The 24,750-nt window shown below is 39.2% G+C and overlaps 1 long non-coding RNA gene across 1 annotated transcript; it reads left to right on the top strand.

Annotated features, from left to right (window-relative positions):
• The first annotated feature begins 304 nt into the window (after positions 1 to 304).
• On the top strand, positions 305 to 24,750 carry LOC113888550. The gene is made up of 3 exons (XR_003510006.1): positions 305 to 2,392; positions 12,932 to 13,014; positions 22,984 to 24,750. It is a non-coding gene; the product is annotated as an uncharacterized LOC113888550 (long non-coding RNA).

Raw genomic sequence — 24,750 nt, 5'->3', positions numbered from 1 at the left:
TAATGAAGGTCTTTAGATAAAGGGAGAGTATTTGACATGGACAGTGAATTGGAAGTGAGCTTCTGGCACCAAAACTTGTCAGAGAAGAACAGCAAAGTTCTCGCCTCTTCCTGTTTACTCGTTATTAGGAAGACGTTCAGAACTGTGGTCCCTGGGCGTGCAGAGTGGTGTGTCATCCTCTGGGGGAGCGTGGGCATAGGTGCTCAGCTGTAATGTGTACAAATTGGTGTCATACAAAATGTGCTGCTTTCCAGCATTGTGTCACATGGGACAAAACAAGAGAGCTGGGAAGAAGGAGAGAACAGGATGCGTGATGGGGGAGACCAAGGAACCCACAGCCTCATAGAGAGTCCACTGGAAGGTTTCCAACTTCTAATGCCATTTCAGTTTGAGGGGACGTGTTCACGTGAGGAAACAGAGGTTGAGATTTCTGGAGAATGAATTAAGTTGAAGTCATGTAGAAGCAGACTTCGTGTAGACCAGAGCTTCTCAAATTTTAATTAGTCACTTGGGGACCATGTGTGAAGTGCACATGCTGAGCAGGAGGTCTGAGATTCTGTGTTTCTAATAAGCTCTCCGAGTAGCAAGGGTGTAGCCTTGCATATAGAGAAATCTGGAAGAAGAGCATTGGATAATGAAGGACATAACAGGATCAAGGAAAAGCATTATTTTGTGTTTCTTTCTGAGTGTGTTTATAGCCAGAGGGAAGCAAAGAGTTGAAGTAGCAGTTATAGGTGTAAGATACCATTGCTAAGCAAAGAGGAGAAAGAAATGGTAGGTGTCAGGTAATGTTTAACGTTAGGACTCCTGTATGTTGTTTTCTGTTTTTCATGAACCCTCTGTTCCTTATCAGTTCCTGGTATACAGGAACAAGTGGAGCGGCACGCTATTCCCAGGACTGAGGTCACGGAACGGAATGCATACGTGGATTTCCTTCAGTAACTTTTACCCTACAGTAAAACTGTTTAGTCACGACCCTCTTACTCAAGATATGGATTGTCTTCTGGCCTTGTGGCGATTGTTATTCCTTGTTATTCCCTTGGTAACCATTGTTTTACATCTGGCTTTTGTTATTTTCTTAACTTTATTTTTTTGCCTAAAGCTTCCTTGTATAACAATATATAAACTCACACAAACATGAATAATGCACCCTTGTTCCACTGGAGACTTGGGTCTCCTGTGTCCTTCTTTGTTTTTCTGGCTAGTTCTTTGGAGCATGGAGGCCTGCCGAGCTCACTTTCCTGCCCAGGCTACCAAGACCTTGAGAAGACGCCCTGTGCCCTAGTGAGCAGTACAAGCCCTATTCTAGGGCCTTATTGGTTTACCACCTAACCCAGGGAATATTAGTCTCTCTCTTTTGCTTTCTTTTCATTGACTCCGATCCACCAGGCCCCAGTCTATAAAGAAGATCACAGGTAGGGATGATCCATAGAAAGGATGTCAAGGAGGAAGATTTAAGTCCACAGATCCAGATATTACTACCCTTTGGATAGGAGAGAGTCTAGTGAAAGGACAAAGGGAGGAAAAGAGGGCCTTAGGGAGGTGAGTTTGGAGTTCATGAGGACACTTGATAGAACTCCTTCTAGATGACTTCAGTGTATTTGCCCTGAAAAGAGATAAGATCATTATTGCTCCAGAGAATCCTGGAGGTGGGAGGGAGTGCTAGAAGTGGGGGAAACCACAGACCCTCCGAGTAACTCTTAGGCATCAAAGATATATGTTGTGCTGGTATTTGTTATTCAAATTAGATTAATTTGAAAAAGGAGGCATTGACTTTTTTTTTTTTTTTAAGATAGCTGATTCTTTGAAAGTTGTTTCATAGAAATCCTTTGAAGCATTAGTATGATGTACCAAGCCAAACTAAATTTTGAAGCCAAACAGATTAATAGGGTTCATTCCCTAAATGCTAGAAATATTTTTAATAAATACTACGCTGATTTTGAAATGTGCAAGATTTTTAATTTCTAATAATTCTGTGGCAATTAAATGTATTATTTCCTTTTCATTATCTTTGGTGGATTCCGGTGTCTGTCTTACCAGCGTCCTAAGATCCCCCTAAAAACAAGACACTAAAACTGAATGTATTCAGTGCCAAGGCTGAGTGTGAGGATTCTGCTTGGTACTAACTCTGCATGAATGTACAGCTGGATTTCATATTTACATGTAATTAACTTTGTGTCCCTTTTTCCTTTTAGATTCTCCTGGGAAATATCCTAATGTGAAGGTAAAAAGGTTTATGATTTTGTCTTGAATTCTGAACTGTGGATCGTCTCCTATGTACATTATTTAGTAATCAACTTGTTTCCAAACCCCATTCAGCCAGCAGTCAGAATGAAAGAGTCTGCAGCTAATAAAACAGTCAGAATGAAGGATTTACAAATATCCAGTTCAGGTAAATTTTGCAGTACACAGTTAAGTCTGGAAAGAGGGACACTGAACTATTTGAAATGCTCAGTCTTCATACTTCTAATATTTTCTTTGCAAATTTAATTGAAGAATTGGACATACACAAAGCAAATGTTATTGTTGATACTTGTGTCTTGAAATAAAAGATATTTACAAGGATAAGAACAAGAAATTTTTAAATTGTAAGCTTCAACTCAACATGTTTCTGTATATGCTTCAACACTCTGAAGTTCTCAATTTGGAATCTCTATACTTCTCAGGAACTCTCCGAGATTAAATTTTAGACTCTAAGTTTTTTCCAGTGTCCAAAAGTGCTTGTTTGAACTCGAACCTTTCCCTAGAGTAAAACTTCACTTGTTAATATGTCAGTTGTACTTCAGCTTATAATTGTTTCATTATAGTATTATTACACAGATGAATGTAGGACAATCAGATGTTTTGATGAGCAGGCTGTGTGTGTCTGTGTTTGTATGTGCATGTGTTTGTGTGTGTGTGTGAGTTTGTGGCATCTTTGATTATTAGAAGTAGGGGAAGTAATCATAATTTAATGACTATTGGATAGACATAATCTTTTGAAACAGTGATTCTGAAAGTTGTTGGCTTTAAGAAAGCTTGCTCCTTGGAAGGAGTTATGACCAACTTAGATAGCATATTCAAAAGCAGAGATATTACTTTGCCAACAAAGATTCATCTAGTCAAGGCTATGGTTTTTCCTGTGGTCATGTATGGATGTGAGAGTTGGACTGTGAAGAAGGCTGAGCGCCGAAGAATTGATGCTTTTGAACTGTGGTGTTGGAGAAGACTCTTGAGAGTCCCTTGGACTGCAAGGAGATCCAACCAGTCCATTCTGAAGGAGATCAGCCCTGGGATTTCTTTGGAAGGAATGATGCTGAAGCTGAAAGTCCAGTACTTTGGCCACCTCATGCGAAGTGTTGACTCATTGGAAAAGACTCTGATGCTAGGAGGGGTTGGGGGCAGGAGGAGAAGGGGACGACAGAGGATGAGATGGCTGGATGGCATCACTGACTCGATGGACGTGAGTCTCAGTGAACTCCGGGAGTTGGTGATGGACAGGGAGGCCTGGCGTGCTGTGATTCATGGGGTTGCAAAGAGTCGGATACGACTGAGTGACTGATCTGATCTGATCTGATACTCTTAAAAATTATTGAGAATTCCAAGGAACTTTTGTTTATGTCTATTGATGTTTACTATATGGGAATTCAGTTGAGTTCAGTTGCTCAGTCGTGTCCGACTCTTTGCGACCTTATGGACTGCAGCACACCAGGCTTCACTGTCCATCAGAACTCCCAGAGTTTACTCAGACTCAAGCTCATCGAGTTGGTGATGTCATCCAATCATCTCATCCTCTGTCTTCCCCTTCTTCTCCCGCCTTCAGTCTTTGCCAGCATCAGGGTCTTTTCCAGTGAGTCAGTTCTTCACATCAGGTGCCCAAAGTATTGGAGTTTCAGCTTCAGCATCAGTCCTTTCAATTAATATTCAGGACTGAGTTCCCTTCGGATGGAGTGGTTGGAGATCCTTGCAGTCCAAGGGACTCTCAAGAGCCTTCTCCAACACTACAATTCAAAACCATCAATTCTTAGGTGTGCAGCTTTCTGTACAGTCCAACTCTCACATTCATACATGACTACTGGAAAAACCATAGTTTGGACGAGACAGACTGATGTTGGCTAAGTAATGTCTCTGCTTTTTAATATGCTGTCAAGGATGGTCATAGCTTTTCTTCCAAGCAGCAAACATCTTTTAATTTCATGGGTGCAGTCACCATCTGCAATGATTTTGGAGCCCCCCCAAATAAAGTCTGTCACTGTTTCCATTCTTTCCCCATCTATTTGCATGAAGGGATGGGACCGGATGCCATGATCTGAGTTTTCTGAATGTTGAGTTTTAAACCAATCTTTCCACTCTCCTCTTTCACTTTCATCCAAAGGCTCTTTAGTTCTTCTTCGATTTCTGCTATAAAGGTGGTGTCATCTGCATATCTATGGTTATTGATATTTCTTCTGGATATCTTGATTTCAGCTTGTGCTTCATCCAGCCCAGAATTTTGCATGATGTACTCTGTGTATAAGTTAAATAAGCAGGGTGACAATATACAGCCTCGACATACTCCTTTCCCTATTTGGAATCAGTCTGTTGTTCCATGTCCAGTTCTAAGTGTTGCTTCTTGACCTGCATACAGATTTCTCAGGAGGTAGGTCAGGTGGTCTGGTATTCCCATCTCTTTAAGTATTTTCCAGTTTGTTGTGATCCACACAATTAAAAGCTTTTGGGTAGTCAATAAAGCAGAAGTAGATGTTTTTCTGGAACTCTCTTGCTTTTTCCATGACCCAGTGGATGTTGTCAGTTTGATCTCTGGTTCCTCTGCATTTTCTAAATCCAGCTTGAAAGTTTGGAAGTTCACATTTCATGTTCTGTTGAGACCTGGCTGGGAGAATTTTGAGTATTACTTTGCTAGCGTGTGAGATGAGTGCAATTATGCAGTAGTTTGAGCATTCTTTGGCATTGCCTTTTGTTGGGATTGGAATGAAAATTGACCATTTCCAGTCCTGTAGGCACTGCTGAGATTTCCAGATTTGCTGGCATATTGAGTGCAGCCCTTTCATAGCATCATCTGTTAGGATTTGAAGTAGCTCAACTGCAATTCCTTCACCTCCACTAGCTTTGTTCGTAGTGATGCTTCGTAAGGCCCACTTGACTTCGCATTCCAGGATGTCTGGCTCTAAGTAAAGGATCACACCATTGTGCTTATCTGGATCATGAAGATCTTTTCTATATTGTTTTTATGTGTGTGTTCTTACCACCTCTTCTTAATATCTTCTGCATCTATTAGGTCCATACTACTTCTCTCCTTTATTGTGCCCATTTTTGCATGAAATGGTCCCCTGGTATCTCTAATTTTCTTGAAGAGACCTCTAGTCTTTCCCATTCTGTTGTTTTCCTCTATTTCTTTGCATCAACCACTGAGAAAGGCTTTCTTATCTCTCCTTGCTATTCTTTGGAACTCTGCATTCAAATGGGTATATTTTTCCTGTTCTCCCTTGCCTTTAGCTTCTCTTCTTTTCTCAGCTATTTGTAAGGCCTTGTCAGACAACCATTTTTCCTTTTTGCATTTCTTTTTCTCTGGGATGTTCTTGATCAATGCCTCCTGTACAATGTTACAAATCTCCATCCATAGTTCTTCAGGCACTCTGTCTATCAAAACTAATCCTTGAATCTATTTGTCATGTCTACTGTATAACCCTAAGGGATTTGATTTAGGTCATACCTGGATGGTCTAATGGTTTTCCCTACTTTCTTCAATTTAAGTCTGAATTTTGCAATAAGGAGTTCATGATCTGAGCCACAGTCAGCTCCCGGTCTTGTTTTTGCTGACTGTATAGAGCGTCTCCATCTTTGGCTGCAAAGAATAGAATCAGTCTGATTTCATCATTGACTGTCTGGTGATGTCCGTGTGTAGAGTCTTCTCTTGTGTTGTTGGAAGAGGATGTTTGCTATGACCAGTACATTCTCTTGGCAAAGCTCTGTTTGCCTTTGTCCTGCTTCATTTTGTACTCCAAGGCCAAATTTAACTGTTACTCCAGGTATCTCATGAATTCCTTCTTGTACATTCCAGTCCCCTATATTGAAAAGAACATCTTTTTTCGGTGTTAGTTCTAGAAGGTCTTGTAGGTCATCATAGAACTGTTCAACCTCAGCTTGTTCAGTGTTACTGGTCAGAGCATATACTTGCATTATTGTGATATTGTATGGTTTGCCTTGGAAATGAACAGAGATCATTCTGTCATTTTTGAGATTGCATCCAAGTACTGCATTTGGGACTCTTGTTGACTGTGATGGCTACACCATTTGCTCTAAGGGATTCTTGCCCACAGTAGTGGACATAATGTTCATCTGAGTTAAGTTCACCCATTCCAGTCCATTTGGGGGCTTCCCTGGTAGCTCAGTTGGTAAAGAATCTACCTGCCATGCAGGAGACCCGAGTTCAATGCCTGGGTCAGGAAGATCTCCTGAGGAAAGAAATGGCAACCCATCCCAGCATTCTTGCTTGGAAAATCCTATCTCCAGAGGAGTCTGGCGAGCTACAAATAGCCCATGGGGTCAGAAGCATCAGACACGACTTACTGCCTAAACCACAAACCAGTTCCTTTTAGCTCACTGATTCCTAAAATGTCGATGTTCACTCTTGTCATCTCCTGCTTGACCACTTCAATTTCCCTTGATTCATGGACCTGACATTCCAGGTTCCTATGCAGTATTGCTCTTTACAGCCTTGGACTTGACTCCCATCACCAGTCACATCCACAGCTAGGTGTTGTTTTTGATTTGGCTCCATCTCTTCATTCTTTCTGGATTTATTTCTCCACCAATCTCTAGTAGCATATTGGACACCTACTGACCTGCTGATGGGGAGTTCATCTTTCAGTGTCCTATCTTTTTGTCTTTTCATTCTGTTCATGGGGTTCTCAAGGCAAGAATACTGAAGTGGTTTGACATTCCCTTCTCCAGTGGACCATGTTTTGTCAGAATGTTCCAGCATAGCCCGACTCTCTTAGATGGCCCATCACGGCATGGCTTGCTCATAATTTCATTGAGTTAGACAAGTCTGTGGTCCATGTGATCAGTTTGGTTTGTTTTCTGTGATTGAAGTTTTCAGTCTGCTTGCCCTCTGATGGATAAGGATAAGAAGCTTATGGATTCTTTACCAACTGAGCTATAGGGAAGCCCTGAAACTTCCTGATGGGAAATACTGATTGAGAGGGAAACTGGATCCTGTTCTGATGGGCGGGGCCATGCTCTGTAAATCTTTAATCCAATTTTCTGTTGATGGGTGGGGCTGTGTTCCCTCCCTGTTGTTTGACCTGAGGCCAAACTATGGTGGAGGTAATGAAGATAATGGCACCTCCTTCAACAGGTCCCATGCATGCACTGCAGCACTCAGTTATCCTGACCGTGCATCAGGCCACCTCCAACCCTCGCCTCAGCCAGAGACTCCTAGAAATAAAACTAAAAAAGGCACACACAATCATAATAGCTAATTCCATTCGTCACTAGAGTTCTTATATCACATATCCTGTCTCTGGAGAACTTCTGTGTACACTCAGAACATAATTGAGCATGCAATTACGTTTAGAGTTGTTGTGAAAAGAGTTTTGACCTCTTGGATCCCCTGGCCCAGTGCGTCTTTGGACTTCAGGGATTCTCAGGGCACACTACAGAACCACCATTTAAAACCATTGGCATGGTTGGATGTGAAATGATAAAGGAAGCCTTGTGTTGACACGGGGTTTAAAGTTTAACTTTTACATTTCTTGTTTGTCTCTTTGATTTCTCTGAAGAAATTTAGACCTGAGAGTTCCTTTTTTTTAAGCAAATATTTCTGTATTGCGTTCATTCTTCCCTCATGGTGCTCTGTGCTCTTTGGATCTAGTGTTGTCCTAGACTTATCCTATTTTCACATGGAAACAATTGGTCACCCACAAGACTATCAGGTCTTATATAAGTTTATGATATCTATCCAGGACTTAAAAATCAGTCCTGAAGATATTGATAATCTGAGGAAAGACCATCTCATTGTAATTAAAGAAGTTGTCATTGGTGGTAGTGTTCAGTCGCTAAGTCGAGTCCAATTCTTTGTGAGCCCATGGGCTGCAGCACGCTAGGCCTCCCTGTGCCTCACCATCTCCCAGAGTTTGCCCAAGTTCATATCCATTGCATCAGTGATGCTATCCCACCATCTCATCCTCTGCCATCCCCTTCTCCTCCTGCCCTCAATCTTTCCCAGCATCAGGGGATTTTCCAGTGATTTCCAGTGATTCAGCTCTTCACATCAGTTGCCCAAAGTATTGGAGCTTTAGTTTCAGCATCAGTCCTTCCAGTGAATATTCAGCATTTATTTCTCTTAGGATTGACTGGTTTGATCTCTTTGCTGTCCAAGGGACTCTCAGATGTCTTCTCTAGCACCACTCTTTGAAAGCATCAATTCTTCAGTGCTCAGCCTTCTTTATGGTCCAACTCTCACATCTGTACATGACTACTGAAGACCATGGCTTTGGCTGTATGGACCTTTGTCAGCAAAGTGATGTCTTTGCTTTTTAATGTTGTCTAGGTTTGTAACATTAATTAAAGTAGTAACATTCATTAAAAGTGTTTTTAAAACCATGGTCTCTAGAGCACACAGTATTATAAGGCACAATTAAGTGTAAAATAAGGTAGATGTACATTTTCTTAATAATATATTTGTATGTTGAAAAATAGTCATGTATGGATGTGAGAGTTAGACTATAAAGAAAGCTGAATGCAGAAGAATTGATGCTTTTGAACTGTAGTGTTGGAGAAGACTCTTGAGAGTCCCTTGGACTACAATGAGATCCATTCAGTCCATCCTAAAAGAAATCAGTCCTGGGTGTTCATTGGAAGGACTGATGTTGAAGCTGAAACTCCAATATTTTGGCCACCTAATGCAAAGAGCTGACTCATTTGAAAAGACCCTGATATTGGGAAAGATTGAGGGCAGGAAGAGAAGGGGACGACAGAGGATGAGATGGTTGGATGGCATCACTGACACAATGGACATGAGTTTGGGTAGACTCCAGGAGTTGGTGATGTACAGGGAGGCCTGGCATGCTGCAGTTCATGAGGTCGCAAAGAGTCAGACATGACTGATTGACTGAACTGAACTGAACTGATGTTGAAAAAATAATTATTGGTAAAGTTCTTATGGAATACAGAATATGTAATAGAAGTTTAGTGAATCAAAATCAGTAATACTAGGCAATTAAAAAGTAGAAGAAATGAGACACACTAGTTTACATCTCTTCATGAATGATGGTGACCTGTGAGATACTGTAAGCTGTGAAGGACTAGTGAGTTTCAGGGGAGAGGAGGGCATGGAACTGATTCTCTGAAGAAAGACTTTGTACAAGTTAGTCAGAGTTGTATTCTCACATTCTAATAAGTGGAGACTTTGTTTTCACATTTTTCAAATGGGGCTTCTGCTGCTTTGAGCCTCAATAATGAGACTTGTCAAAGAGCCAGGCATTTGAAAGTTGATGGTCAGTGTGCATTTGTGTCCCATTCAATGACCAAAAGTCAGTCAGCATCCACAGAATTTGGACAGAAGACCATAATAGATAAAATGAAGATGAAGACTGTAACAGTGTTCCTGGTAGGGAATTACTCTCTCTGTCAGCTATGCAAGTTGGAGCTGCCAGGAAACAGAGGAAGCAAAGAAGGTAATACAGAAGCCCAGAGCACTCAGCTGTGGGCCACCTGGGCATGGCCTTACCATCCTTCTGATGGTTCCAAATTAGATTCTGTGGCAAAGTTTACCTTGTGCTGACTCCTTTTATGCAGCCTACAGCCAATCAATACCTCTTAGCAAGGTGTTTGCGTTCTCCATCTGACCAAAGTAATACAATAAATAACAAAGAGAGTTAGGAAAATGTAAGTTCATTCAGGCTGGTGTTTAGCATACACCTGAGAGTGGGTAGCAGGATTACATTTAGAACTCTGGGACTAGTTGGGAGACTAGGTAGCCATCTAGAGACTGCCTTCTCAAAATGGGACTTCATACCAGTGTTTTTATATGGCTGTCAATTCATAAGAATTAGTCATGATTATATTCAGTATAACTGCAAAAGCAACTCTGATACCAAATACTAAAATATTTTTTGTGTTTTCTGTGACTTCATATTTTTTAGAATTAGCTTTCCCAGTGGGAGTGGGAGTCATGGGAAATTTGCTACATAGTACCTCCTTCTCAGCTGTGTCCACATAGTATGTCAACTTGTTTTAGTATTTGTAATGAATTAAGAGTTCACAAGAAAAGTTGGTATAAAGGAGTGGTGTATCACTTAAAAGCAGTATATAGAAAGTCAATTCTGATTCTATTAGGATGCCCAGTCTATTGAGTAACCACGTCTAAGAAAGTGTTGTCCATAAATACTAACTAATTTAGCACCCTTAATCAGTCATATGGTCAGGACTATGGTAAGTTATTCTTTTCTATCTTCACCTTGCATTTACAGAATATTCTCAGTTATCTCCTAGAATAGTGACCACAGGCTCTAAACTCAACGTGTTTGTCTTTTTTTCTTTTAATCTATACAACTGAGTCATTTGCTCTTGTCTCTCCATGAACTTGGTAGGTCCAGGAAAAACAAATTAAAAAAAAAATGCCTACATGAGTCCCTTCAACACTGGATGATGTGAGATAGGAAAACTACAAAATAGAAAAATAGATAGAAGCTGCTTCAGTCAATTCATGTTGATCATTTTCTTCTCAGTCAGTACATTTTATAAAATAGCTAGCAGTTATTTTATCCTTCAGGGCCCTTGGATTTGTACATTTATTGGTTTCTTAAAGATTTATTCTATACTGTACCCTGAAAGTTTTATATCCTAAATATTTCTGTAAACACTCCCTCAGTTCAGGCCTGCATCACCTTGTTATTCCCAGTATTAATGCCTTCAGATTCACCTTCCTCTGGTTATTCGTATGTCCTTCAGGTTCCTCCCTCCCGTGGTCTTCAGAGTCACCAATCTCAAAAGCACACGTGACCATGAGGCACTCTGAGTCACATTAATGTCTAGACCTCTTAAAGCACCGTTGATGCTCTCATAATTTGACTTCTGCCTGACCCTCTATCTCTAGCCCTTTCAGTCCTTTGCTCTAGAATTCTGAACTGCTGCTGGTGCCCTCGTCGCTTGTCCCTGTTGCTGTTATTCAGTCGCTCAGTCGTGTCTGATTCTATATGGCCCCATGGACCGCAGCACACCAGGCTTCCCTGTCCTTCACCATCTCCTGGTGCTTGCTCAACTCACGTTCATGGAGTCGGTGATGCCATCCAACCATCTAATCCTCTGTCATTCCCTTCTCCTCCCGACTTCAACCTTTCCCAGCATCAGGGTCTTTTCTAATGAGTCAGCTCTTCGAATCTGGTGGCCAAAGTACTGGAGCTTCAGCACCAGTGTCAGTCTTTCCAATGAATGTTCAGAACTGATTTTGTTTAGGATTGACTGGTTGGATCTCCTTGCAGTCCAAGGGACTGTCATGAGTCTTTCTGAACACCACAGTTGAAAAGCATCAGTTCTTTGGTGCTCAATCTTCTTTTTGGTCCAACTCTCATATCCATACATCACTACTGGAAAAGCCTTTGCTTTGACTAGATGGACCTTTGTCAGCAAAGTAACGTCTCTGCTTTTTAATACACTAAGTTTGTCATATCTTTTCTTCCAAGGAGCAGGTGTCCTTTAATTCCATGACTGCAGTCACCATCTGCATTGATTTTGGAGCCCAAGAAAATAAAATCTGTTTCTGTTCTCATTGTTTCCCCATTTCTTTGCCACGAAGTGATGGGACTGGATGCCATGACCTTCGTCAGTCCCATCCCTTCACTTTGGACAAATATCTACCCTGTGGTGTGTGTGCTCCTCTCCCAATCTTGCTACAGCCTGAAATGCTGTCCCTTTCCTGCCCTCTGTTCCCTTGAACTGTGTAAGTCTGTACTCAGGCATTATCTCTAGAAAAGCCATCCCTGACACCTTTTCCTACATTTTTCATTAAACTCCAATGTCTAGTACTGAGCAGAATCCTGAGAAATAATTATTGAATAAGAGACACCGGGGCTCTGTATCAACCTAGAGGGTTGGGATGGGGAGGGAGATGAGAAGGAGGTTCAAAAGGGGCGATCTATCTGTACCTATGGCTGATTCATGTTGAGGTTTGACAGAAAACAACAAAATTCTGTAAAGTAGTTCTCCTTCAATAAAAAAAAAATAAATTAAAAAACAAACAAACAAAAATGCTATATATACCAAGGTGACTTGTAAGAGCTTGTCCCCTGCAGTCTAGGAGCCAAGAGGATAGACATGTAAAGAAATAATTTACAGTTCAGATCTATATCTATCACTAGGAAAATCTAGAAAGGTACACTAGGAAAATCTTTAAAGTACTAAGGGAGCTACAAGGAAAGGTGTACCTCTTTATCAGGGGAAAGATGGCAGTAATCAAAGACAACTTCACAAAGCAGGTTGAGCCTTGAAAGATGAAAAGTAATTTGTCGGAAGAGTATAGGGAAGCATTTCAGATGAAGGAACTGATAAAAGCTAAAAAGGAAGAGGAATTTTGTAAACCATGAATAATGTTGCAGTTGATGCTTGGCATGTTGTTAAAAGGTCCTGTTAGGAAGTAGAGAAGAGAATATATGGTGACTTTATATGTCTATCTTGTATTTTGTTTGGTTTCTGATTATTTTGTTCACTGCTGTTTTGATCAATCTGTGACTGAATCTTTGAGCTGTTTGTGTGCCTGTAACCTGGTGACATTTGGTATTTCCTAAATGGTTTGTTGAAGTTTTCAGGTCATTGGAAGTAGTTCTTAAAGAAGTAAATATTCAGCTGGAGATTAAGATTGATTTAATCTGTTGTTTTATACAATGTTTTAGATCTCTGTTTTAAATGAGATCTAACTAAACATTCTAAGTAATTTTAACGAAACATGCAGATTTGTCAAGAGAACTAGACTTGGAAATGATAACAGAGGAAGAACAAGGAAAATTTGATGAAGATGAGAATAACCATGCACAGGTATGTAAAACTGTAAATTTCAATATCTGGTGTAGTACTGTATGAAAAAATGTGTGTCAAACAAGGCAAATTAGAATGGAAAGATAAGTTAACACCCATCACAAATGAGTTAAAGCAGAAGTTCAGTGAAATTTTGTGAGGAATACCAAAATACCGACTATGTGATAACCCTAAATAAGGAGCAAACCAAAAGGAAATATCTCCTAATCTCACAAATAATATACCTGATTGTGAGGAAAAGATGCATTTGGAGTATCTGTCTCTCTAGTATTCCAAGCATTTCCTGAACAAAAAGAACCCAGTCTCAAAAATGTTTTTCCATGGTCTGTAAACTCTGGGTCCCTTGGATAGACTTGTCGGTCATCTTCAAAGCTTTGTTTCTCTGAAAATAAAGTAGACTTTGAAAATTATCAACTAGACATTGAACATGTGTTTATGAAAATTGAGGAGAGTTTTTATAATGATACAGAAAATAAAAAAGTAGGGGAGCCGGTAGTTATATTTGAAGTGAAAGACCAAGAGATTGATATGCAAATGTCACAAAATATGAGGCAAGATCCCACTAGTCAGAAATTAGATACGGGACAGGCATGTCATTCTAGTCTGTGGCTTGTCTACTCTGGTAAGATGAAACATAGAATTCAAATAAAAATTCATGTTCCCCTTGCTGTTGTTAAAATACTGATCTGAAAAATAAAGCAATACAGGACTGGTTCCAGAAGCCACTGCATGCAGATAATTGCAGCACTAGTGACAATAGAAGCATGGGACCTGAATTAGAAAATGGGGATTCTTTTCCACCTAATAGTCACAGTGCATCTGAAGTGTATGTAAATGAAGAATTAGAGAAGGATATGCAGAGGTTTAAGAATGAAATAGACATGTTTCAAGTAGAGTTGCTGGCTCTGGAAAAAGAAAATTAAACTTCCAAAAGAGTTTCTCATTTTCTCTTGCTTCAGTTTTTCTCTTTCTTGATGATGTGGTCTGTTTTGATTTTCCATTTATGAATAAAGTGGTGTCATCCAAAGAGGTAATTGTTGGGGATTTTCTCCCTGGGACTTGGAAGCGACGAACCTGAAAGAATGACACTCAGACAGTCTGTTGCAAGGACTGACAAGTTTATTTCTGCAGTCAAGCCTTTTTATAGAAGCAGGAACAAAGAGCTTAAAGTATACGGCCAGCAGAGCACATATGAGGTTAACACATAATCAGTAAAAACATTCAAGGACAGCACACTCTAAGTGACTCATGTGCTTATCCCACAACCCGTTGTCTCAAGTAACATCTCTATTTATTATTAAATCTTGGCACCGAGCATAACCAAAGGCAGGAGATGTTTTTCTGTCCGCAGTACACAAAGCCGGGTACTTCTGGCCTTTCACCATTTTCCCAAGGACTTTCTCCTAATACGGCTATTTTGACTACACTTCCCAACATATCCTCCTTTTGTTTTTAATTTAAGCACGGCAGCTGCTAGGTGGACTCCATTGTGGGAGGCATGGAGTCTTGAGTAAAGATGTCTGTATCCTATAAGCAATGACAAAAAGAGCAGGGTGATTAATACATATATAAAAATATTGCTTCCTGAAAGCCAAGCTCTAGGGTCTAGAGACAATAGGGTTTTGGTTAAAGTATCATAGAATTGAGTGCTATACAATTCCCTAGGTACCCTAACCTGAAAATTAGCAACTTGTTGTTTCAACAAATTGATGTCTAAACTTGAGTTATCTGTGAGATCCCGCAAATGCGCCTTAACTTTATCCCAAGGATATTCAGTGGTATTATAGGGCATGTTAGTCAGACAAAAAGAAGTAAAATTCCAGTGACAATGTATACGTGTTTGGAAAGTCAGTTGCTGCATTTGATCTCCTAAGTAGATAATCACAGTTCGTAACTCATTAATTCATGTTTGTAATTGCTGATCTATTTAAGCTTGTCGAGTCCATAGATCATGTGAGTCCTTGTGCCAAGCAGTGATAAAATCATGATTTTGTATAGAATTATGTAAAGCCATACCAGACAAAGTTCCTACAGTCACAATGGAGATAAGGCTTAAGATGCCTGCAATAATCCACCCAATGATGCGCTTACATCACCTAAGCCCAGTTTTCAACAATACAGAAAGAAATACAGAATCAGGCCAAGGTTCAGTTAAGTTTACAGGAAGCCATAACTCAGATCTTTGTTTAACTAGCACAATGCTAACATTGTGATATGAAATGGTGTGATTAAGGCAGGTATACAATGCACATGCAGTACAATTGACAATCTTGGCCAATAAGTCAATATCAAAATGCCCTACAATAAACAAGTATGGAAAGTGAACACATTATTGAATATAGCCAGTACTATTATATAGGAAGATATAATTAGAAGGACGAAACACACTCATAGTCCCATAAACATTAGCGAAGTGCTCTAAAGCTGCTGGGATTTTCCAAATGTGCCATTGCTTTGGCCCCACAATGGGGATGATAATCCTGGGTCGTGGGGGTGATAAGCCCCCATTATACCAATTCAGCAATATGTCCTTATCAGTCCACAAACTTGTCTTAGATTTATGAAAGCCTCCAATGCTTGATCTATTAAACCAGGAGCAGTTATGATGTTCCTCTTGCTCTTCAGTGTCTGCTCAGCCTGACGAGTCATGTTTTTCACTTGAGCCCATGTTGGGTAAGGATTCAGATCATGGCGTTTCCTCATTGGCTCCTCCAGGGTCATTGATGAGAACCTTCGCATCAACTTTGTCACTTCCCAAGGGAGTCCAGTCTTGGGGGTCCCTCTCGGTAATGGACATGGTGAAGGGGAACCCAGATTTCCTCTCCATCTGCAATGACAAGACCATAACCCTTACCTAGGAGTCGTAAGATTCCTGGCAGCCATTGATTAAATTGCTTATACCATATTGGTGTATTGATGTCTAATTTGCTGTTTTTGTCTTCTGCAAAATGTCTATCTGCATGAGTATCATAATTATTTTTTGTTAAGTTTAAAAAATTTAGGGAATAAAGGGTTAAAGATAATAGTAATTGAGGGTTCATGGGATAAGAAGTGTATCTCCTCTTCCATATTCCCCCTTTCTGTTTTAATAAATGAGTTTTTAGGGTGTGGTGGGCTCTTTCAATAATAGTTTGACCCTGAGGATTATAGGGTATTCCTGTAATGTGTATTATGTTCCATTCTGATAAAAATGAACGAAATGAATGTGAGGTGAATGTAGGTCCATTGTCTGTTTTCAAGACAGAAGGAATCCCCATAATGGGAAAGTTGAGTAAGAGTGTGGAAATGGCGTGTTTGCTGGATTCTGAAGAGACAGGAACTGCCCAGATAAAGCCTGAAAATGTATCAACTGAGACAAAAAGTAAAGAAAAGTTTCCTAAGGAGCAGTGAGTGAAATCAGATTGCCAAAGGGAATTAGGCTGTTGCCCCTGGGGTTTAACTCCTGAAATCGTAGTTCATAAGTGCAGAGGGGCACAGACATCACAGGTTTTAATAATATGCCGTGCTTCAGTGAGAGGAATATGGTATTTAGAGTGCAATCTGTTAGCATTGGTATGAAGATTAGCATGTTCACCATTGGCAGATGTGAAAATAGGAGCTATGAGCCTGTCAACAGCACCATTTCCTGCGACCAGAGGGCCAGGTAAACCTGAATGAGCATGTATATGTGCAATAAAGAAGGGTTCCGTACATGAGCGAATTAAAGCTTGAGTCTGTGAAAAGAGAGTATATAATTCTTCATCTAGGTTGTATAAAAAGGCTGTAGCAAAATCAGGAAAAAGGGAAGCAAGGTATTTGGAATCAGTATATACGTTGAAGGATAATGGTTGAAGTGACAAAAGAGCATATAAAGCATATAACTCAACTTTTTGTATTGAAGAATAGGTAGTGGGTAATTTCTCTTTGATATCAGGGCCGACAATCCCTATTATGCCTTTCTTGTTGTCATCAATGAAATAGGTGGGTGCATTGGAAATAGGCTGGGATGCAATGATATTAGTTATAATGAATTTAGTACATTGTAGAAAGTCCCATAATTTTCCTTTCGGTAAATGAAATGAGATAACATTCTGAAAATCATTTAATGCCATTTGCATGGTCAAGTTATATTGTAAGGCAATTTGCAATTCTTTTTTTGTCAAGGGGACATGTATTGCATATGGATCAAATCCAATCAAAGTTTGTACATGGGTTCTTTCTGACAATTAAGTGCCCTATTTTCTCAATATATGATACAATTTTTTTAGACTAGTGTGTAAATATACGCATTCTATTGGGCTATGTTGAGCTATAATTGCAGTGGGCGAATGTTCAGTGGGGAATATATATATAAAGAAACTGGTTGATCGTAATCTAGCCAAGTTGAAAAAGATTGTCGAATGTGTTTCTCCATTAAGGCCAGTTCTTCTTTGGCCTCTTTTGTTAGCTGCCTAGGGCTATTAGGGTCAGGGGATCCCTCTAAAATTTTAATAGATTTGGTAAGGCATAGGTGGGGATGCCGACAGATGGCCACAGCCAATTAATATCTCCTAGCAATTTTTGAAAATCATTCAGCGTGCATAGAGATTGCACAGAAATTTGAGCTTTTTGAGGTTTGATTTTAGATTCTTCCATAACATGTCCTAAATAATTAAAGGGTGCTTTCCATTGAATTTTATCTGGTGCTACAAGCAGGCCATGATTTTGAAGAGTAGTAGTAACTTCATTGTATAGCTGTTGTAAACAGAGTTCAGATTCCATAGAGAGAAGTATATCATCCATATAATGAATTATAAATGCAGTAGGATACTTATTTCTAATGGGTTGTAATAAAACAGATATGAGATATTGGCAAATGGTAGGGGAGTTCATCATTCCCTGAGGTAGCACATTCCATTGAAATCTTTTAATAGGAGCCATGTGATTTATAGAAGGAACTGAAAAGGCAAAACATTTTCTATCTTTAGGGTGCAAAGGTATAGTAAAAAAGCAGTCTTGTAAGTCAATAATAACTACAGACCATCCTTTTGGTACCATAGAAGGGGAGGGCGATCCGGGTTGTAAGGGCTCCCTAGGTAACATGGTATTATTAACATGTCTTAAATCTATCAACATTCGCCATTTTCCTGATTTCTTTTTTATTACAAATACAGGGGAATTCCATGGGGGAAATGAAGGTTCTATATGAGCTTTTTGTAATTATTCATTAACTAATTGCATAAGAGTTGCCAATTTTTCTTTAGTTAGGGGCCATTGAGGTGTCCATACTGGGGTATCAGATTCCCAATCGAGAGGCAGCAGTGTTAACTCAATGGCCCCCATTAAAAGGTTCATTTAAAGAAATTGTGGCTTTCGTTTGTTCAAGAAAATCCCATCCCCATAAATTGATTGGGATATTAGTAATATATGGTTTAAGATAAGTTACAATTTGATTAGGGCCATACACTTGTAAATAGGATGCACTGAGAAAAGTTTGTGTGGCATCAGTTTCACCCACTCCTAATAGTCTAGAAGGAGCCATAACCTTACCCCAATCAAGGGGCCATTCTGCAGCTCTAATGATTGAAATGTTAGCTCCGGTATCTAATATGCCTGTGAAATTCTTTCCCTGTATGGTAAAGTAAGCATGAGTTTCTGATGTTCCTTTAATAAGGCGGATAGTGCAGCAGTAAGGTTGGTACTGCCAAAGCCTCCCTGCCGAACTTTATCAGATGCCTTCATTGGTTTGACATATGGTAAAAGTAATAATTGTGCAAAACTTTCCCCTTTTTATAAGTATATATTTCCCATTTTCATAACATTTACTGTAGCATGTATTCCCCTTCATAATCTTCGTCCATAACACTGGTCAATACCATTAAACCTCTCATTGTGCAGCTATAACGTCCCCAAATCAGTCCCATTGTCCTGGGTGGAATTGGGCTGTTATATCCAGTGGGAATTTTCTGGGGGTTGTATAATTCTATTAGTTCCATATCATAGGGACTAGGTATATCAATGCAAGCACTCTTAGTTATAGCTGCTTGTAGTGTCATAACATTAGGTCCTCCTTTTGTAGTGGGGCTAGAGGATGGTCCCTTTATTAGTTTCCCTGTTGTTTTTGTTGTGCACTGGGGTTCAAGGTGTTTCCATCCTTATCAAATTTAGAATGACATTCATTCAGCCAGTGGAACCCCTTTTTACATCTTGGACATATTCTTGGGGGTTTCTTCTTATTAGAAGTATTATTATTTTTTTTCTGGTCTGTGTTGGTATGTGGCATTGTTTTTTCATATGGTTGGGCTTCCCACAGTTAAAACATTTGGCATTAGCAGCTTTTTGTACATTAAAGGTTTCCAATGCCACCAATTTTGCTCTATGGGACATATATCTGATATCCCTACATGCTTTCAAATATTCCATAAAAGAGTTAGTCTCTCGAATTGGTCTAAGCATGGATTGACATTCCTCATTAGCGTTTTCAAAAGCAAGTTGTTAAAAAAAAAAAAAAAGCAAGTTGTTTTAAAATAATATTTTGTAAAGTCACATCCTTAATAGATTTTTCAATTGCATCCTTTAATTTTCCTATAAATTGAGAATATTCCTCCTCATGTCCTTGAATAATCTTAACAAATGAACCATCAGAGTTAGCGCTATCAACCTTTGCCCATGCCCTGCAGGCAGTTTCTTTAATGAAATGCAACATCTCAAGGGTAATATTAGCTAATTGCACCATTACATCAGTCATAGTCCTTGTTCTAGTCAGTATATCATAAGTTAAATTGGCAGGGTTACCATGAGAGTGCTGGTCAATCATCAGCTGTTGGGCCTCATCACTAATCCATATTTTCCATTGCAGTAATTGTTGAGGATTTAAAGCCATCTTTGCTACTTGAAAAAAATCATATGGCATCCAATGGTCAGCCCATCCTCTGAGAAATTCTATACAGTAAGGAGAAATAGGTCCATACAGAGTACATGCTTTCTTAAAATTAGACAACATGCCAAAATCTATACCATCCCAAGAATTTTGACCTTGGATGGGTTGATCAAATTGTATTGGGAAATCAAAAGCACAAGCAGGCATCTCCCGAGGAGGAGTGAAGCGGTTAGTATGAGCAAAGTTCGCAATTGCTGTTACAGGCGGAGCAGAAGGAAAAACCTCAGATTTGGGCTTTCCGTTGAATTAAATGATCTCCGTTCTAAGTGGCTTCAGTTTTGACACATCCTGTATATATATGTCTCTAAGTTGTTTTTCTAAGGATTGTGTCTGATTGAGCATAACATTCTTATATTTCAAAGCACCTTGTATATCTTGTTCTTTAAGCTCATATTCATGTAAAGGTTGAATAGTTTTTACTTCCAAATCAACATTATGCCCTTAATTTGTTTTATGATAGCCTGTATAAGTGACCATGTAACCCTTGCTGATATGCTCGCAAAACATTATTTTTAACCCTTTTCTATATGTCTAGATTGAGTGTCCCCTCTTCTGGGAACCATGAATTGTTCCAGTAAAATATAGCAGTCATTCAACTGATCTCTTGAAACATTAACACTGTTTTGTTTCAAAAAATGATGCATTATAGAAATGAAAGGAATTTTACTGCTATGTGTCCCATCCTGCTTACCTCTTTCTGCAGGGGCTTGTCTCTTTGTTCAGCCTTCCTTTCAAGTCCCTGTTCATGGCACCACTTGTTGGGGATTTTCTCCCCGGACTTGGAAATGATGAACCTGAAAGAATGACACTTGGACAGTCTCTTGCAAGGACTGACAAGTTTATTTCCCCAGTCAAGCCTTTTTATAGAAGCAGGAACAAAGAGCTTAAAATATATGGCCAGCAGAGTGCATACGGGGTTAACACATAATCAGTAAAAACATTTCAAGGACAGCGCACTCTAAGTGACTCATGTGCTTATCCCACAACCTGTTTTCTCAAGTAACATCTCTATTTATTATTAAATCCTGGTGCCAAGAATAACCAAAGGCAGGAGATGTTTTTCTGTCTGCAGTACATAAAGCTGGGTACTTCTGGCCCTTCACCATTTTCCCAAGGACTTTCTCCTAATACGGCTATTTTGTACTATGCTTCCCAACAGTAATTATGTAGAAATTGATTATTATCTCAATAACAGGAATTCAGGAAACTATTTTCATGGCTTTTGTCCTCAATCAATTCTCATACCTAATTCTTCTCTGTCAGTCTTCATATGGACTGGGAAACTCATTTAGCTATGTACCATGTGGTCTTCTGAGCTAGAATAAGCACCAAGGATATTGCTTAAGAAGAATAATCAGCTAAGGTTTTGTGTCTTTTTTTTTTCCCCTTTAAAGCTGTTGGGTTAAATATAAGTTATATTTCCATAGGATGGGAAGAAAGCATTGACTGATAGATGGGACATGAACATGTGTTCCCTCTAATCTCTTCATTGTGGTTGAATATGTGTGATCTTCTCTGCTTTCCACAATTGCTGGGAACTTAGATTTCCAGCATGGCTGCTTCAGGATCTTTTTAATAACAAACACATGTGCTCCCACATATGCCTTAATCAGCACTCGCAGATGTTTCTTTTGAGACAGACCTTTCCATTATGTTGTTTACTAAAATGTAGAAAGTTTTGACATGTGTGATTTTGTTACATAGATAGTGTGTACAAGTGTGCGTGTGTGTGTGTGATAGTAGCTCAGTCATGTCCAACTTTTTTCAAACCCTTGGACTATAGCCTGCCAGGCTCCTCTGCCCGTGGAATTCCCCAGGCCAGAAAGAATACCAGAGCAGCTAGCTGTTCCCTTCTCCAGAGGATCGTCCTAACCCAGGGATCGAACTCAGGTTTTCCCCATTGCAGGTGGATTCTTTAATATTTGAGCCACCAGGGAAGCCAATAGGTAATATAAACCCTGAGCAAAAAAGAAAAAAAAATAACTGTTTATCTACAAAGGAGAAGACTGAGTTCTGAGATGCTGTGAGATTTTTCTTTCTTCAGTAATAAGTTTTTAAAACTATTTGTTTGCTGTTTTGTGTAAGAGGTGCTTTGACTGAGTTTGAACAACAGACAGAAATACAAAACAAACAAAAACAAACAAACAAACAAAAAAAACTCTATGTATTCTCCTGTTTAAAAAAAAAAAAGGAGATGAGCCCTATGCCCAACTAAGGCATTGAGTTACTGTGTGAAAGTCATGCTTTTAACTTATCTGATTAATCTGATGAATTCATTTGGTAATATAAAACATTCAACGTTCCAGAATTGTATCATCTCTTTTGGTGCCATAAAATGCTAGGGAGTGCCAGTTTAGGGCCTTAAACAAAACCTTGAACACTTTTTTTTTTTATTGCTGTTTTTGGTAAATAGTGGGACAATACTAGGTAATTATTTCTATATGCTCTAGCTGTAAGGTTTGATGGTTATTGAATGTGGAATTGGGAAGCATTACTTATATTCCAGAATTCCACATTAACTAACAAATCCTCAGTTTCATTCTGCTCCTTGTGTTTTGGTAAACTCTGGTTCATTTAATTTAGTGAACACCGTCACTTTTTGCTATCTCGCAGATCCAAGTGAAAAAAAAAATGTAAAAGACAGAGGGGAAAGAATAGCTTTAATGCAGAGAGAAGATTGTTTCCTTTCTGAGGTGCGAAGGTGTCACATCTATATCCGGCTGTTTAATGGAAAATCCAGGTAGTAAAGACCAAAGAGGACAGATTTTGTGTCCTTGTCTTTTTATTTCACTGTCTCTGCCAGCCAGATGGGTAAGACTGAATATGAATAATTGCATCTTATTAAGAAAGCCATTTTTGAAAATTTGGGGAATTTTATCTTTTCCTCAAACAGAAAGGAGCAGATTTTACAAAAATTTCAATGACTTGTAAGTGATAAAATTAAAATAAACACAAAAATGTTTTTATCACTTAAATTCAGGGTGAGCACTGAGTCAAATAATAAAATTGGAAACAAAGGTCTTTATAATCAATACATAGCAATTATTCTTAGTGTCCAACTTCCATTAAAGGTTGAAGAAGAAAAGAAACACAAAAGTAGTGAAGTGGAAATATCAGAGAACATATGTGATGCTGCTGATGAGAGTAGATTGTTTCAGCAGAGAAAGAGTGGAGGAAACAGCAACCAGTAGTTTCCTGCTGTGCAGAATGAGCATTCTGATAGGTAATCCTATATCACTATTTAACAGCACGTCCCTTGTTATGTTCCTATAAAATAATTTCTAACTTGAGCTAATGTTTGTGATGTACAGATTTTATGTTTTACAAGAGATACAGTTATTTTTAATACTCTTGTCGTTTAGCCTTATTACTAGAGTTCCTTTGTTAACATACCACAATGTTACATATTAGAGTATTCTGGATTTGACTGCATATTTGCCTTAATCAGTGTGTTGTATATTTAAATTTGTTTTGTCACTAATGAACATCCTTTCATTTCAGTTTGAGGACTTCTTTCAGCATTTCTCATGAGGCGGGACTAGTGGCGATGAACTCCATCAGGTTTGCTTTGTGTGGGACAGTTTTTATTTCTCTTTTATTTCTGAAAGACAACTTTTCTAGAAAGAGTACTCTTGGCTGACAGGTTTTTCTCTCCTAGCACTTTGAGTATATCCATGGAGGGAGGCCACATTGCTGTTGGTGGCGGGAGAACCAATGAGGCATCAGTCTTTCAGCCATGATGCTGCTGTCACCACATCATGCGGGTGGTTTAAAAGTGAGCTCTCCTCCCCTGGCCAAATATCTCCTTGGTTTCTTCTTTCATGGTATATGTGCCTCATGTCATTTAAAATACCACCTGAATTAAGTGTGGCTTTTTTCTGTCAATTCTCTTTTTCATTTATTTTTGGCTCTGCTGGGTCTTTGCCGCCACAGTGCTTGGGCTTCTCAGTGTGGTGGCTTCTCTTGATGCTGAGTGTGGGCTCTAGGGTACTAGCTTCAGTAGCTGTGTAGCATAGTTTAGTTGCACCATGGCATGTGGGATCTTCCCTGACCAGGAATGGAACACCTTCCCCCTTTATTGGTAGGTGGACTCCTAAGCACTGGACCACCAGGGAAGTCCCTAAATTCACCATTATTATATTTAGAAGCAAAATGAAAAATATAGTGTAAATCTACTTAGGACTCCCATGTCTAAGAGTCAAGGCACTTAGCCAGTAGACTCCAGGTTTTCAGTGTAGCCCTTGAGGTTCTTCTCAGTGTCTTTCCAGATGCATCTCTCTATTTTCTTCCATGTATTTTGTGCTCTTCCTTCCAGGTTCCTCGGAAAAAACCCAGATGCCCTGTGCCTGATGTTTGTGCTCACATTCGAATCTCCAAGTAGAATCATTTTCTCCCTTTTCTGTTTCTCATGACCTCCTCTCTTCACTTCTGCAAATCCTTCCTTATTTCACTTATCACTTTCATATGTCAAGTTTTATATATCATATTGTATCATAATCATATCTGTGTTTGAAGGAAGAATTTGTTTTCTTGAATATGGTTGGTACTCTATAACTGTCTTGTGAATTAATCAATGACTTAAGATGGGTAAGAGTTGGAATTTTATAAGAATTGGTTGTTTTTTATTCTTTATCAGTTGAATTATTAGAAAACATTGGCTTTTTTGTGGACTTTTTAAAGTAGAGATCCTGGTTTGCACAGGAAGAAAGTAAAGAAAAAGAATGATGACAAATGGACACTGGAAGAACGTGTGATGGCACCAATATTTGAAAAGACATGACTGGTGCTCTGCTGCACGTGAATGATGACATCATTTTAAGGGAAGTGGATCAAGTTGA

Source organism: Bos indicus x Bos taurus, unplaced genomic scaffold, assembly GCF_003369695.1.
Source record: "Bos indicus x Bos taurus breed Angus x Brahman F1 hybrid unplaced genomic scaffold, Bos_hybrid_MaternalHap_v2.0 SuperScaffold_100441, whole genome shotgun sequence".
In the NCBI taxonomy this organism is placed as follows: domain Eukaryota; kingdom Metazoa; phylum Chordata; class Mammalia; order Artiodactyla; family Bovidae; genus Bos; species Bos indicus x Bos taurus.
Note: the sequence above shows the minus strand (reverse complement) of the source record. Positions and strands in the feature narration are given on the sequence as shown.